The sequence below is a fragment of the Siphateles boraxobius genome, unplaced genomic scaffold (genome assembly GCF_051911475.1).
Source record: "Siphateles boraxobius isolate OS27281-9 unplaced genomic scaffold, OSU_SipBor_1 5, whole genome shotgun sequence".
Taxonomy (NCBI): Eukaryota; Metazoa; Chordata; class Actinopteri; order Cypriniformes; family Leuciscidae; genus Siphateles; species Siphateles boraxobius.
The window spans coordinates 20,627,501-20,645,640 of NW_027509141.1; the positions used below are offsets into that span (position 1 = coordinate 20,627,501).

Below are 18,140 nucleotides of genomic sequence, written 5' to 3' on the forward strand. Positions count from 1 at the left end.
TACAGAGAAAGCAGACATAATAAAGTTCTCATGCTGTTCTTCTGGCATGATCATTTTATTAGCAAAATATCTCACCACTTACTGGTGTATCCAAGTTGCACTCAGTCGCCATTCCATGTCTGGTCTAAAACGCATTTTGCCCATGTTTTGCCACAGGACAGCAAATGTGAGTAATTTTTCTGTCATCTTTGAAGCAATATTATATGAAGATAAGAAGTAACAGTTATATTTAGCAACAGTGTGACAGTGAATAGCACATAACAGCCACGTGACGGTTTTAACAGAGATATCTATCGGTACATTATGTCACATGACTAAAGCGTAAGTTTTCAAATACCTCAATTTTCACAGTCCACACTACAAAAACTGCATTTTAATGTTTATCAACTTGAGAGAGTATCTTCAATAAGCTACAAACGCCATCTCAGGCTACAGCTACTCTAATCCAGATACAATTGCAAATGTCTTTTTCTCTACATTTTGGGCTTCCATTCACACCGAGACTGTGTTATTGTCCTGCAAAAAAACTGAGGATGAGCTTTAAAATGGCCTTTTTCACGTTGTGGCATGGACTGTGAAAACTGTGAGACTGTGAGGTATTTAACAACGCATGTTTAGTCATGTGATCCATATTGTACCAATAGATATCTATGTTTATACAATGATGTGCCTGCTATGCTATTCACTGTCACAGTTCGCTAAAGATCCATGTTACTTTGTACTATTTTCATAAAATTTACCCGCAAATGCTGTCTTGTGGCAAATCATGAGAGCAATTGCATTTTAGACCATATAATGAGTGGTGATTGAGTGCGACCTGAATGCACCAGGTGAGAGATTTAGTTAATAAAATGATTGTGCCAGAAGAAAAGCATGTGAAGAATAGTTAGTATCATCTCAATGAGCTTTTATTATTTGTTTATACCATAGACTGTAAAAAAAGATGGACTATGCACCTTCACTCTCTTCCATTGTAGATAAGAGAAGCCACTAATGTCCCAATATCGCACTGACATCTTGTGCTGATTCGGGACTTGAGTCTGCGCAGTAGTGAACATGAAGCCAGAGTCTGCGCTGTTGTGAACATGAAGCACCAATCTGTGCAGTTGTGAACATGAAGCACCAGTCTGTGCAGTAGTGAACATGAAGCCTGAGTCTACGCAGTAGTGAACATGAAGCCCCAGTCTGCGCATTAGTGAACATGAAGCCAGAGTCTGCGCAGTAGTGAACACGAAGCACCAGTCTGTGCAGTAGTGAACATGAAGCCCCAGTCTGCGCAGTAGTGAACATGAAGCCCCAGTCTGCGCAGTAGTGAACATGAAGCCAGAGTCTGCGCAGTAGTGAACATGAAGCCAGAGTCTGCGCAGTAGTGAACATGAAGCCCGAGTCTGCGCAGTAGTGAACATGAAGCCCCAGTCTGCGCAGTAGTGAACATGAAGCCCCAGTCTGCGCAGTAGTGAACATGAGGCCCCAGTCGAAACGTTTTGGCTTCTCTTTTCTGGACTTGTGCGGCACTTGGTTTATACGAATGCACAGTAAGATGATTTAAGCATCTTCCGAAGTTTCAGTGTGGATGATAATCTTTTGGAAAATGCTTCAAATGGCTAGTGTGGATAGAAATAGAGGATAGAGACAACTCCCAAAATTGATTCCTAAGCATTTGTTGGAAGCCTTGTATAAAATTCTGCTATTTGGCAAAGGTTGGGCATTGTGTGGTGGTTGTAGGTGGTCCGGGGGGGGGGCGAATTGACGAAATGGTCCTTTTTTTTTTTTTTTTACTGATTCAGCACATTGCACTCCTGTGCACATCTGGGGAAAGGGGAGGTCTACCTTCTTGTATTCCCTTTTTGGCATCTGGGAAATGCAGTCACTTTGGAAGTACTTGGATGTGTTTAGCGTGTGAACCTCTGAGAAATGCTGACGTGCTGTGACATGTTAACATGGCATGTGATCACACGTGACGTACGAGCGTATGTGTCAGAGAGTCTGCAGGAGGTAAAGTAGTAAGCGACGGCTGAAGATTCAACGTCTTAATGTGGCGTAAAGCACTTCTGCTAAAGAGCTTACAGCTTAGTTAGGATCTCATCTTTATCTGCAGAGAGAGAGAAAGAAGAGGCATTAAAGTGTAGCTCTTCTCCAGAGGAAGGGAGGGTTCTGGTGTTCTTATGTTGCCATGATGTTTCCGAGGGACTACAGTCATTCACTGTAATGAAATGGTGACTCAGGGTTAATGCCTTATGGATATGTAGATCTACAGCAATATGTCTGATCACAAATTTATTTAAACTTTACCATACAAAAGTTTGTTCGGTATGTTTTCTTTTATGATTTTGAAAGAAGTCTCTCATGCTCACCAAGACAGGTTCCTATTTGATCAGAGAGACAGTAAAAATGGTAACATTTTGAAATATCACAATTTAAAATAAATTTTTTATGTATTTTAAAGTATTCCTGTGATGACGAGGCTGAATTTTCAGCAGCCACGATTTCAGTGTCACATGATCCTTCAGAAATCATTAGAAAACATTTCTTATTATTAGCAATGTTGAAAACAGTTGTGCTGCTTAATATTTGGGTGTAAACCGTGATGCATGTTTTTTCAGATAAACAAATCGAATGTTCGATTGCTTTAAACATTAATAGCAGACTTTTCTCTTGAGCAAAGATGATTTGAGGCTTCATTTATGTAGCACATACAGGAAAATATTTCACATTTAAGGTTATGGGTTTATTCTCTGACCCTAAATAAATCGAAGAAATAGTTGCAAAAACGCTTCATCAAACACATATGGTCCTCGTGTGTGTGCATTTGTATATTAATGCTATTCTGCTCTTTATTGTGACCATCTTTTTCCACGGTTTCCTGTAGAAAGCTGTGCTCATTTGAATGTTTAGTCTTTTTTCCATTATCCAATGTGCGGAGGCTCAGACTGTTTGGTGGCTGCAGGGCTAAAGGCATGGAGGGCAGGATGGAGGAGTGACTGAAAAGGTTTTGTTAGCATGTGGGAGGGACGGTTGAGTCTGGATGTTCTGGAGCGCTGCCAGGTGGAGTTGTTGGATAATTGCATCATTATCTATGGTTCTCCGTGCATGAGCTCCTTCATCTCATTAGACGGCAGTAAAGTGGCTATACAATGGCCACACTGCATGCTTCCATGAGAAAGCTTGTGCTCTTCAGCACTATTAGCTGCGGTATGAAATTAATCATAGATTTATTTGTGTTCCGTACACGTGTTACCTTTCAGCCGAAGTGTAATCTAACATCACGTCAGTGTTGCAATTAGAGGTGGGGGAAATTATTACTGTACTGTGTCAATATAAACATGGCTTCTTCTTAATGTTCAGGGTTCAATAATTAAAATAATGTTTTTGCTTTACTTTGTTTTTTGTTTAGTTTGTGTGTTCTGTTTTTATTTTACTTTATTTTGTTTTAAAAAATGTTTTTGTTAATTGAATATAAATTCTGTTTTGTTTTCTGTTGTTGAGTTGTGTTTTTTGCTTTCTGACTATTTATTTTATTATTTTATTTTGTTTTAAAATATTTAGTTATTCTTTGTTTTGTTAAATTAAATTAAATTTGTTTTCTGTTGTTGTTTTTTGTTTTCTGATTTTTTTGAAAAATTTTAATTTAATTTTGTTTTAGAATGTTGTTATTCTTTGTTTTGTTAAATTAAATTAAATTTATGTTTTCTGTTGTGTTGTGTTTTTGTTTTCTGATTTTTTAAATTTTATTATTTTATTTTGTTTTAAAATATTTAGGCATAATAAAGTGCTGAAGATTGAGTATCAATGAAGCCTTTAGATTTAAATTCCATCTCTATTGGTTCATTATGTTCGGGCCCCTCTCTATGCAAACCAGTGCAGAAAGGTCACTGATTGGTTTTGCCTAGTGAAATATGGGCTGCGCTGGCTGGATCACATCCCAGCACCTCAGTGCTTCATTTCCATAGCACTTCCTGAACATGTGCATATTGTTTAGGACAGGTGGAGAAGAGGAAGTGGTATTTTCCAGAGAAGAAAAGATAAAACGACGAGGTTCTTGTAATGAGGGGAGATGGGACTGAAATGGCGATGATGTTGTGAGGAACCTATTGTTGCTGGTCCTGGTTTCATAAAGAGGTTGATGACATGTAGCATGAATGCGTTTAGTCACAGTGCAGTGGAAGGAATGAATGAAGGAGCCTGCACTGCAGAAAGCTGTCACTACCAGCTTCATGATTAATTCCCTCACAGTACAAAAGAGTCTGCAGCCACTACAGCATAGATAATCGTCTGCTTTTACTTGTACTGTTTTAGAGAATTCGTATAAACTTCTCAAAATATGTCCTGTAATGATGTTGGTTATGAAAAAGAACTATGAACTCCAAATGCAGTGTCTGACGTGACTGTGATCAGCGCAGTCATGCATCAGGCCTTTGTTTGTATCAGTGCGGGTTGGTCGGCCTGACAGATTGCGAAGCCCCTCGGGGTGTACGGCATTAACAGACTCTGCACATATGGGCGCTTGATATTTTAAGCATGACAATTTAGGAACAAAATAAATCTGGAAGGCTAGGCATTAAAATTGCATGTGCTTCACATTCCCTTGGCTACTCAATGAGTATGTTTTGAATGTTTTTGTATTCTAACCAAATTTTAGCTGTTGTTTTTTTTCTAGGGTAACCTTGAATCTGTTTTTATGGAACAATGACGCAATGCTATTTTTTAGTCTGATCTTTTAATTTATTCGAAAATGCATTAAAAATGCAATACATGCTTAGATAAACACACATCTTTAGTGATGTGCATGTCTCTTAAAATATCAGATCCTTTGACTTTTTATGACAAGGCAAGGTTAGTTCATTTATTATTATAAAATTAGTTTTAGTATCAGTTTTAAAAAAAATACTTGGGGTCAGTAAGATTTTTTAATGTTTTTGAAAGAGGTCTCTTATGCTCAGCAAGGCTGCATATTTCATAAAAAAATACAGTCAAATCAATAATATCGTGAAATAGTATAATTTGCTGAATTTTCAGCAGTCATTATTGATGCATAGAAAGTTAAATAGAAAAGCATTTATTTGGAATAGAAATATTTTGTAGCATTATAAATGTCTTTACTGTCACTTATGATACATTTAATTTATCCTTGCTGAATGAAAGTATTCATTTCTTTCAATAAAATCTTTAAAATAAACTTTGAACAGTAGTGTCCTCAAAAATATAATTGATTAAGATTTGTAGAATAACATGTATTCAAGGTATAAGGAAAAACAAATTAATTAGAAAATATATTTTTTTTGTTTACACCACACCACACGACATTATTATTATTATTATGTATAATGTATTCTTTTTCATTATTGATGCAATTAGATTTGAGCTTTTCCTGAAAATAGTATGAACATTCTTCAAACCTAAAAACTTATCTTATTTGTGGACACGCTTGTGTTTTTATAATATATTTTTAAACTTTTATTTATGTATGATACGGTATTTTAACAGTATGCGTGTATAAAGCACTTTATAAGAGCTACCATCAACACACATTAATGTGCCACAGTTCAAGAGAGGCTTAAGACTAGATTTTATACTGATCTGAAGCTCTCTTTAATAGCTCATGCGATTTGGGTTAAATTTGCTTTTGGGATCATTTTGTTTGTTTATGGAGTCATTTATGTAATTTAAAATTCATTTTTGCAGCACAAAATAACAGAAGTGATGTGGAATGGTATAAAAGTTGTGTATGGTCTAGTTAGTATGCTGTATAAATCGCCACAGTATGCACTGTAATAGAGGGTTGGATCAAAGCTGCATTTGGGCCACTGTTAGATTAGTGTGCCAAAGACTTGTTTGGGAAGGTGCCTAAGCCTGTGTTTAATGATGTACATGTATGTATGTAATCAGTCTCTCTCTCTCTCTCTCTCTCTCTCTCTCTCTCTCTCTCTCTCTCTCTCTCTCTCTCTCTCTCTCTCTCTCTATCTCTCTATCTCTCTCTCGAGTGTAGTTAAATGTAGTAGACCAGGGCAGTTGAGTGAGTGCGCTTCTGCTGCTAAAAATAGATGGAGTCAGTGTGGCGTGTGGAGGGAGGCCCTGATGTGGATAACTTCACCTTGCCTGCCTCTCTGACGTTTGTAACATCCTGCTGGCCTGTGACTCAGCATCACCGCTGCAGAAACTAGGCCATGGCCATCCGCTCAAGGGTCAACGCAGACCCGAGGATGAGAGAATGACAGGAAAAGAGTAGGATGGAGAGAGGAAAAGTCTGGATGTTGAATAAGAGTGATAGTAAAAGGTTGTGGGAGTGAATTCCCAGCATTAAATGGCAGCACGGTTAGGGGGAGGGAAAGTGTCGGGATGAATTAGCTGGTGTCCAGTGTGTTTCACTCACAGGTTATGGTTTATTCTCGTTCCACTGTAGAAAGCCTGAAAATTACTTTTGTGCAACATTCCACCTGGAGTTCATTTCTAAATAAATGACCCTTTAATAAGACCTTTCATTATCATTTACTGATAATGACCATTAAAGTTTTAATTTGATTACATATTAAAAAGCTATAGATTGTGAAATTAAACTTCGTTATTCTTTTAGTTTTAACATTAAAAAATGCTAGTTTAGTATATACCTTATGTAAATGTTAAATTATGCAATTTTTTTTTACACTATATTTTTTTATCTGGCATTTTTTACAGCTCCCCCTGGGGTCCTATAGGTGGAATCAACTTGTACAGCTGGACAAAATTGTTCATTGAAGATAATTCCATCTATGTTCCATGCCCTTTTCATTTATTTTTTTCAGCGGGCAAAAGCATCCCTTTTTTATTTTGTGTTATTTTATACATTTATTTTGATTTTATTTGGTTTTCAATTTTACTTTATTTGTGTTTTTATTCTATTTGTGATTTGATTTATTTATTTTTATTTTTTCGTAGACCCCTTTGTATTGAACACAGATTATTTATATATACTACATAATTATATCAGAATTGAGTAAATTTAATTTCGAATTCTGTAAATGCTTTAACCGAATTTAAATCGACCATTGAATGTATATTATTCTCATAAGAGAATACATTAACTAGCCCTGTTAATAAGTGAATATGCCAATTTCAACTTTGGACCATATTCACACATGCCCCCTAGTGACGGTCTTGGAAAGATCTAAGATGGTGTCTGTGGTCTTGGCTCAGCTGGCTGCTGTTTGCTTAGTCACAGAGTTGTTCTCCTAGAGGGCTCCGTGAGGACGCCACGTGCTTTTATTTAGTTATTGTGTTGCATCAACAAAATGAAAAATCATTGTGGCTGAGTGAGAGCGAGACAGGTTGGTAGTGTTCTTGTTATCATGGCTGGCGTGGTGCCGCACCCCTGAAGTCTGTGTTGGTTGTGTGGAGAGGTGTCATATTGATTTGTGAGTGCGCCCTGCTGCTGTTGTCCCGGCGTGGGGTGAGAGTGGGTTATATCACAGAGGCTTTAATCAAACCCAGTGGTGCGGCGACACCCAAACTGAGAGACACAGTGTGACGGACGGAGGGTATAAGAAAGTGAGACATGCATCAAGATGATTTAAAAAAGGAAGACAAGGACACAAGAATAGATTGAGGGAACAATTAAAAAGAAGGAAGGAAGGAAGGAAGGAGAGTGGTAGGAAGCAGGAGAGTGAGGAATAGGCCCTCAGCAGTGCAAACACAACACAATTTTATTAGAAATGGGGCCTGAAGTTTCTTTAAGCGGTATGTTATAGTCCAGTAATTCTTTGTGCCATAGTTTGGCTGATAAAAAGCCTTTGGGTAGAAGGTGCAAAAAGTGTTTCTAGTCAGTCACCTAAAGGGTTTAAAATGTGTGACAGGAGCTCATTTAAAAGGTTAATAAGGAAAATATCTATCTATCTGTCTGTCTCATTTTTCTGACATTTGTATCATAATTTACTGGAAAGAGAATTTGGGTTAAAGAAGGTCCCAGATGGGCACATTTACTGTAAAATACAACCCAGGCCAATCCATTTCCATCTTTTATCCTGCCTCTCTTATAAATCTCCTTTTGTAATGTCCTGAAAGAGCCAGACTCCTGTAGACTTAAAGCACATGCTAGGTTTGCCCTAATGATGAAATATTTGTAGGCAGACAAACACTGATGCCAAGCTGCTTTAACAGCCATTCCCATCAAGCATAGGATGCAAGCTAGCAGTGTTAATAGACTGTGTTAATTAATTGTGTTACTTCGCACCGGGTGTTCAGAGTCTTAATGCTTTTCTCTTAATCCTATCAGAAGGGTCTGATTTGTTTGGTGGCGTGAAAGTTTAATTTGGTTGTCTGATGCTTGACTGGATAGAGTGCAAAAAAAATAAAAAAAAAAAATAATATATATATATATATATATATATATATATATATATATGTATATATATATATTTTTTAAATGATTGTATAATTAATCCTATTTAAAGGTAGATAACTGTTGAGTCAAGCTATGTTATAAAGGGCTGAGGTAATTTAGTGCCAAAATGCAATAGGTAATTTAATTAATATTAAAGGTTAACCAAAGAAATAAAAATCTGTAACCTATTTGGCATCATGTTTTTTGTTATTACACTGCAATGTAAAGAAGAGTGACAAACTTATTGAGATTATTTGAGAATGAAAAATGTACAAAAATAGTATGCATACTTGGTATTCTTCTTGTCATTCCATTTGCTATAGCACCCTTTTTTATTGCTCCTGAAGACTGACCACTTCAAGGGTAAAACATTTACATAAAGTATTATGATCTTTGACTTTCATTGTCCAGGAAGCACTGAGAATCTAAATTTCTGCAGCATTTTCTGGTGCTAAATGGCGCAAATCCAAAGAAATGAAAGACTCGCATAAAGAAGTATTATCAGCAATATCGAATTTATGTTACATGAAAGTCTTTGTTTTGTTTTTTCTGTCATGCATGCTTGTAACACACATCGCCTTTCATAAGTTTGGGCATCTTATGCTCATCATGGTTGAATTTGTTAAATCAAAAATACAGTAAAAACTCTAATACCGTGAAATATCATTTCAATTTAAAACAACTGTTTGCCTATATTTTACAGGCAAAGCTGAATTTTCAGCATCATTACTCCAGTCTTCATTGTCACATGATCCTTCAGAAATCATTTTAAAATGATGATTTGGCATAATATTTCTTATTATTATCAATGCTGTGTAAACAGTTGTTCTGCTTGACATTTTTATGGAAACCGTAATGCATTATATCTTAACTGCCACTTTTGATCAATTTAATGCATCCTTGCTGAATAAAAGTTTTTTCATCTTAATACTTAAACTTTTGAACTGTGGTGGATATAAACTTGTAATGGGCTGTTGTAATACTTCTGAGTTCAGTGCTTCTGTGTGATATTAATGCATTTGCATACCCATTCACACTCTCACCCATAAAACACACTGATAACCCCAGCCAGACACAACCATAAAGGCCAGTCAAGTTAAAAAGCCTGTCTGATGCGATGCCTGCAGTCAGAGAGGACTAATATAAACGACAGCTCTATCTGATCAACACTGCATGTCTGAGATGAATCATTGGAGGCATATTTTCTGCCCAGAGTGCTGGGAATCGATAAAAGCAATCTGGAATGTGGTAAACAATTTCACTTGCTACTTGAAAGAGATGCGGCTGTAAAGTGTCCCTGTCTTTTATTTTATTTTATTTTTTTATCTCATCTCGTATGGTCATTTAAAATCCTCTGGATGAATGGCGATAGGCTGCGATTGTCATAAATTACATCGCAAAGCAGTATGTTCCTCCTCATAAATGTGAGGTTAGTGTGACAATGTGACTGCACTTATATCAAATAGTACTGCTACATTAACACATTAAAGGATTCGTATTTAGTTTTTTCAATAATACTATTAAATTATTTGAAAAATTAAATACAAAAATTAATTGGCGTTCATTGTGATTAATTTGACTAAAATGTTTAATTGATTAACAGGCGTATGAGAAAGAAATTTGTTTCTGTTTACTGGTTTGTTTTAAACCATATTTTTGTAGTTGTAAAAATCTGATATAGATTTACCATAAATTGTTCTCGCCATGAAAACAGACTAAGCTAGGATGACAAAAAACAAAACAAAAAAACAAAAAAAAACTGGCTATTTTCTTCTTCCAAGTTTGGTATTTCTGGACAATAAGTAATTGCAATAATAGTAATGTTTAACCTAAAAATTCAAATTCTGTACCAGATTTGTCATGTCTTTAATATTAATTGTAATTGTATATATATATATGTGTGTGTGTGAAGTATAATTGGGTTATTTTGCCCCTCATATGTGAAGGGCATTTTCAGGGTACAATGTCCAGTAAGAGCATCAGTAAGACCTTTTTTATTTCCTTAACTTTGGAATGAATCATAGCTCATAATTTGCTATGTTTATTTTTTTGCTTTTAAGCTGTATGTGGCACCAAAAAGCTGTATGGTTAACCAAAGTTTACCTATCAGTTATTGTGTGTGCTTGTTACCATTAACTACCAGTAGGGGGCGGCACACTTAAACGTCAAAGCTGGATGAGTGCTGCTCTGACCAGCGTTGCCATGGCGACAGGGCCCAGTGTGATACAGGCCAGGCGTGATGGAGGGAAACAGAGAGGGCAGTGTAGAGCTGAGAAAGAAACGAGAGCAGAATACCAAGCACGCGCCTGTTTACAGACCTCATACCTGTTTTTCCACACAGAATCTTATAGCGGCAGCACACTCTCTGGTTATGTTTGTCCCACTGTATTCGTATGTAATCACCACTGGGTTTTTACCCTGTGAGACTGCATATTTTTTCGCAATTACTCGGATGTGTGCTGAATATAATACTCACAACCATACTTTCAATAGTTTAGATAGTGTTGAGTGTGGTGGGCTGAGGGTGTCAGCAGATTGATCTTGTATAGGGGATGGATGTCTAATAAGAGTAGACTCATTAGACGACACTTTCAGGCCTATAGTGTGACCGCAGGGTGCCTTTGAGCATGTTTTTAAATGATGGTTAACTATGGTCAAGTCTCCTCTACAGTGTGGTTTGAATTTTTATATATATATATATATATATATATATATATATATATATATATATGTTTTGTTGTATTCAATTGCAATATTTGTTTTCTTTTATTTTTTTATCGATATATTTCAAGTAAAACGGAATTGTACATATACATATATATATATGTACATATACTACAGATATTTTAAACTATTATATTATATATTTTGTATGCATATATTACCTTGCAATTAAATACTATATTTAAAAATATGTTAATATAAACAAAAATAGGTCAGTGTTTTTGTCTGATAATATTTAAGGCGAGACACGGCAGGCAAAAACACCGTTTTTTTTTTTCACTGGTCAATTTTGAGATTTTGGGATATTTGTCTTCAATAACATGTCGTCTTTCAGACTTGTGGTGAAAAGCAGTCAGAAATACACATTTAGGTCTTTATTTTACTACACTTTGTCTGTTTGCGTCTGTAGATTTCTCATAAATTCAACAAAAGTTGTCGTTATAAATCATCCTTCTGCTCCGCGATCGCAATCTGCACCCTGTCATCACACACACCTTTAGAAAGCTCTCTCTCTCCTGAACAATAAAGCCGGATCCAAATATGGTCATTTCCTTTTTATCAGCAACCAATCGTGAAACTAAAAGGGGGGATTTAACTCTAAATGCGCAATCTTATTGGCTGATGCTAAATCTTTAAAGCCCGTTTTCTCAAAATGACTTTTCTATCGTATTCAAAGTCCGAAATCTCCAGTTCATTTGCACCTACCTGTATATACACCAAACTTCCCAGTCTTGTACCTAGTTATATTATGAAGACATTTACAGAGGGATTTGTAAATATATTATTCCTAGCCTGATTTATATAACATTTTATTCCAAAAAACATGGCGAACATAACAAAAGTAGATATCCATAAATCCCTCTGTAATTTTTTCCCCATCTAATATGTGAACACAATCAAAAAATAATAATTTTGAACCTGGCTTTATCCAATACTCAGATTTAGTTTTTTTTAAATATATGCAAATTAGCCCATATTTAATTAAATAATGCCTCATTTGCATATTTAAACATTAAATTACAGAAAACTTGTAATACATTTTTTTCTCATCTTAATGTGGGTAATCAACTGGCAAAGTTTAATGCTAGTTGTTATCTGCTAGTTAACAAATTACCCTATTCACCTGTAGTGTCTCGCCTTAAGGTGCAGTCTGTAAGAATGACAACTAGTGGTTGAAATAGTTACTGCAGTCCAAATTCTAAATATTGGAGATTGTCATTTCTCCCGCCCCAGTTTGAGAACACACAACAGGAATGAGTGCAATGAAAATTGGCAAATTGGAACGTACAGTATCACAGACCAAAACAATAACACACATTCCAGCCTGGAAACTCAAATTTCAAAGTAAAATAACTAGCTCTAGAAGTGTTTTTCAGAGAAACGAGTATGTAAACTTAGCATGTTTCCTCAATATATGCAAACATATTATGGTATTTTTGTGCTTTAGTAGAGTGAAAAAGTTACATACAGAACCTTAAAGTAATGATCCATGGTCCTTTACCATGAAAACTGTTCAAAAGGAATTTAATATAAATTATTGATGTTTTATTTTTGTTATTTTTATGTCAAATTATTAAATATTACACACTATGTTATATGTTTTGTTAGTATTTAATGTATAATATATACATACAAAAATACAACAACACATATTACAAAATGTTAATATAAACATGCAAAAAAATATATAGTTGGGTTCTTGTTAGGTTAAAGTTAAACAGAACACTGTTCATACGGAATTTGAAGTTGGAACATGAATTTACACTGGACCAAAATCACTCAAGTTCCTTTAGACTTTGCTGGTTAGTCTGAGTGTGTCAGACACTTTCTTCACTTATCTTTCAGGCAGCCTTTCTGAACAAAGTTCTATTTCCCGCTTTCATGCACAGGCAGAGGAAAACGTTCAGAAAATAGCTCGACTCCAAAGAAATTTGCAAATCTGACAGTGCTTTCATTTTCCATCTCCACAGCCAAGTGAGTTAAAACAAGACTCTGTTCAGTTACTGGATTTCGTTTTTCATAGAACTTAGGCTGGCGTCAGTTGGCAGTGATGTTTCTGAGTGGCACCAGGTCCTGTATTCGCACGCATGCACACTCGCTCACTCTCTCTCTCTCATCTCGCTGTTCTTAACGCCGGATGCTTTGTCTGATCCCGTAATCTCTTCTAAACTCAATGTGCTTTAGTTTATTCTGATGGGCATTGAGATCCAGCAGGTAGCAGAAGATACACCTTGGCAACTGAGACAGTTGTATTACACACTTTCGTAAATGCAGATACATATAAATTCGGTGGAATGAATCCAGCATGCTTTGGCTCTCTGTTAAGTGGGTGCTCGCAGTTGGGAGCTTATCGGTATCTTTGCCAGGTGCAGTTGGTTCCGTGGCAATTTGTTTTCTAATTTTCTGTTTCAGGAGGGATTTGGGGCTCGGACACCAAATGGTGTCCCCCATACCTCGAGCAGTGATATATACGCACAAGCATTAATAAACAGAAACGTGTGTAAGAGCCAATTAGCGCTCTTAGTATAAATAGGAATCAATCTTTGGTTCCTTAGATGTTACCCGGAAGCACAGACAGTTTTTGACCACACATACATATGCACACGCCGATGCCAGTACAAAGTCAAATACATGTGCAATGAAGTCTGTCTGGATATGGCGATATGATGGAAATAAACCGAACCCATGGTTCTAACTGCAAATACGACTTGGACTTTCATTAATCTAACAAGGTAAAGGTGCGTCAATTACTCAACCCCGGGAAAGCATCTCAGGGGCTTAAAGTTTGGTCTTGGCCTCTACAACGTGTCTTTCCTTCTGAATTGCCAGCTCTTGGCCTGTGTTTGGAGAGTGGTGGAGTCAAATACTGTACAGACTGTTAAAAAATAAAAATAAAGACAGTGCTGCTACTTGGTCATCTTCACACTAGGATTATGGACACACTAAGCAAGAAGAAACCATTCAGCCTTGTAAGATAAGATGTGAACCATTGGGCCGTTGTATTTTCTATCTAGAGGGCCTGCATAAATCAGCAGAGAGTCAGCTAAATGAAGCAGAACCGCCGGCCGCACAACAGATATCATACAGCAGTTTGAAAGCTGCAAGATGAATTAGGTGCTCCAAAAACTGATTCGCTTAATAAACAATAAATAATCCACTGAGAAAACATTGTTCATTCCTTTATGTTTAGGAGTCATTTTGTTGGCCCTTTTTTTACGTTGATTTTGTGGTTCTCTCTGTGCTTTTTGTGTGCGAGGAATGTGATTATTATTGGTTTTAAGATATGCTGCACTCCCCGTTTAAAAAATATGCTGTAATTATATCATCTTCACAAAACACTTGTTTCCACAAAAAGGTGCTTTTAGAACCATTCTTTGCCCTGCGCTAAAGCCTTTTCCATATCACTCACAATGCACATAATATGATTATGTCTTGTGTAATCTACTCACTGTCTGTAAAAAGTGCATGGGTCTGTGTAAAGACACACCCTAAACATTTCAGTACACTACATTTTTTATTTTTTTACCCCTTTTGTATTTACCAGACCAAATAAGGGCACAGTAATTAAAGGCGATATTCCAGATCAGGGGTCTTTAAAGAGAGAGACGGTGGGCCTTCTCCTTCCTTACATCATGTTTTTTCTCTTTGGAACAGTTTGCTGATCTTTAACATTCAAATCATTCCAAATTGACTTAGTGTTCTTCGAGTAGAGGTAAAAAAATTATTTCAATGAAATGAATGCACTATATTTTGAATTTGATAATGTTTTTTCTTTAATATTTTGTATTTTTAGGGGATTTTATGGTACTACATTCTATTTATGCAGTAATTCAATTTATTCACTTTTTGAGCTGTCATACATTTTAAGTGTGGTCTCCTTTGAAAGACAACAATTGGCAGATTATTGCCGAAGTGAAAAAAGTTGAAAAAAGTGAACTTAAAATTTATATATGAAATATAAATAAATAAATGTTTGAGAACAGTACAAAAGGTGCCACTAGATGAAATTCGTTTCCCATTAATTTCCAATTCAGTCCTTTTTGACCGTGAGTCGTTAAAGGGTGACTATTTTTTCAGGACCATTTAAGCTTTTCGAATCATGTCCATGATGTTTGTTCACATAGCAAGTGCCAAAACCTTTACCAAATTTCATACCATTCTGTTGAAGCAAAAAAAAAGAAAGAAAAAATTTCAGTCAAAAATAACAGAGGGTTAAAGTTTTTTTCTTTATTTGAAGTTTTGTATATAATACATATTGTCTTCATTATTGAAACATTCTATTTTATTCCTTATTTATTTCTCTATTATTTCTCTATAGGAATGAATGCCTGTTTAGGTGAGAAATATGTGCCTATTGTAATTGTTCTCTCTGAATAAAACATTTGTATGCATTTGTTATTTATCTCATTTTAGTTTTTACTAACATATTCATGGCGGCCCCTTTTTAATTTGAAAACCACTGGTGTTGATTATAGACACGGGGATTGCGATAAAACTTTCACATACTAGTAAAATATTTTCTACTCATTAGTTGCAAATGTCCACTCAAACCAACAGGCCATGACAGTGCCTGGGTGGTAGCGACATACAGTAAGGACCTGCAAAACCTAAACTGTCTTTATTCAAAATTTGTAAAATAATCTTCACATCTCTCTGTCTTCACATCCCAGTCCGCGTGTCCTGAAGCTCAGATCTCGTCAGGTTTAACGCTGTTTGACGTTGAGTCAGACTAGTAAGCAGCTAATTGGAATAAAGTGAGTTTGTGATGATGGATTGGGGGTGGGTGTGTAGTCTGGCTGCCGTAGGTTTGAGTAATGACTCGCAACCTGTTGCAGGGATTAATTCACAGCGGTATGCCGCGGCGCTAACATCGAGGCCAGACTGCACACACCAACTCAACAGGAAGTTTCACACTCGCATATAATTCCCGTTTTAGTTCTGAAAAAGCAATCTAATGGGTTTCGCATCAAAACGTATTTTTAGACTTGGATGTGGCTAGATTAAGAAACGATCCTCCAGAGGTTCAATTAGAAGAGAAGAGCTCATTTCTGACCTTCTAGTTTGCACATTGCCTGGCAGAGCTGTTTCTACAGATAATTGTACAGCCTCCTCAACACAGCAGCAATAACACGAACTATAGGCTAAAAGTACATTTTTACCTCACCTTGCATTTCAATCGAGAAACCAATGAGAAATGTTTGTGCATTTTACTGAACGATTAAAAATCCATAAATGTTCTGGATTTGTAGACCACAATATTAAATACACTCACACTTAAATATATTTAAGAGCTTAAAAGCATTTCTGTGGCAATTAATTATTAAATATTCAATTATTGTAAAAGAAAATAATGCTTGGCAGAGACTTGGTTTTGTCTGTTGGTTGTTGATTGGATGGAAGCAGATCTAAATGCAAGCTTGCAGTCAATTGTTAGAAAGGGAAGGGATTTAAATTGACTAAACGATTGGAGAAGTCCAGCACTAGGTCAAAGTTAAATATTAGGTCAAAGTTAAAAAATGAAACGTATGCATGGATGAATCACTCACAATAAGATCAAAAACATGCATTTAGCAAATTGATAAGGTGAATTTCTATTTCATGCTGACTTTAAAGATCCATAAAGGCTCTGGATTTTGTGATTTCACTTTTGCAAAAATATTAAATATTTAAAAACATTTTTTGTGTTTATTATTAGAGTAAAAATGAAAGAGTATTAAAAAAAGGACAACGAGTTTCAGTAGACCTAAAACACATCCTCTGATCACAAAATGGGAAAATGGTTTGACGTTTCTGCAAAATTATCTGTTTCATGAAGGAAATTGCAATAAGTGCCCATTTGTAAAAGTATGTGTAGATTGATTTTGCTTTGTCCACATCGAACAGGCTGTTTTCATCCTGAGATGTAGACTTTTGAGTTGTTAAACTGTTGTGATCTCATAAGTAGTTAATTTGGACTTTTTGATCCATTTTTCTTTTCATTTCTTAGCCAGAATTCAATGCAGAAGTGGTGATATTGTATCAGACTCCTCCAGTCTACACTTATCTTAGTCAGTGTGTTGTACAAAGGTAATCCCGTATTCCCGAAACACCCCACAGGAAGAACCACATTGGAAATCACAGCGGTTTAGTGACTAGGTGATGATTCTGAACATGTGTTTAGCTTCACATCTTGATCACGGCTTGTAGGTTTAACAAAATCGCAGGGTGTCTCCATTTGTTCTTTCAGGATGCAAAATGCTGTTCATTAGTTTATGCATCTTCTATGCACCCTCTATGAGCCCTGACTGGTGTAAACTTCACAGTGGACTATTACCAGACAGTCTATGCTGGTTTATGTCACATAAGTTTGCATTCAAATCAAAACTACAAGGACAGAGGATGGCATTTAGGACTTGCAGCCCTTAGTATCACCATTACAATCAATTATATATGTATTCATAAAGTTTAAAAATGCAGTTTCATTTGATCGACAACAGACTACAAAGCTGGCAAGAGAAAACTGAGAAACTGATTACATCATTAGGCCTTAATGAGACTATCCATTCAAAGAAATTCTCCAGAAATGCAATATTCCCATTAATCCGGTAAAGGGATATCCCTGGAGTCACTTGTACATGTGAGAAATCGAGAGTTTGTCGGAAGGCAATGCCGGCGAGTGATCTGGCATTGGTGCGGGCACCCAGTGGAACCACATTAACACATAAACAGCTTTTGGCTATTGGCATCTCTTTGAAATGGTGCTGGGTAAGCGATCTGTGTCTTCTGAACAGATGGTTGAGCTGAGGGTGGGAAATGTTTCACATGGCCCACTCTATTGCTTGCACTGGGTTGAGGTGGCAGCCAGGTATCCCCATGAGTGTGAAAGGAGGTGTGCTACTACGTGCTAATGTCTCATGGATTACAGATTCACACCCATGTTCTTCGATTAAAATGTTTACAAATGTTTTTTTGTTACTAATTTATTATATTGAGAAACATAGTTACCAGACATACTTGATGCAAACATCCAACAACAATTGTAAACCATTATGGTTTACTAACTATCAAGTTTTTGAAAGAAGAT

At 36.2% G+C, this 18,140-nt stretch overlaps 1 protein-coding gene across 23 annotated transcripts in view; it reads left to right on the top strand.

Moving 5' to 3' along the window:
* Nucleotides 1-18,140, top strand: part of magi1b (membrane associated guanylate kinase, WW and PDZ domain containing 1b) — a 139,980-nt gene that overhangs the window by 38,471 nt on the left and 83,369 nt on the right. The gene's annotated exons all lie outside the window — the stretch shown is intronic.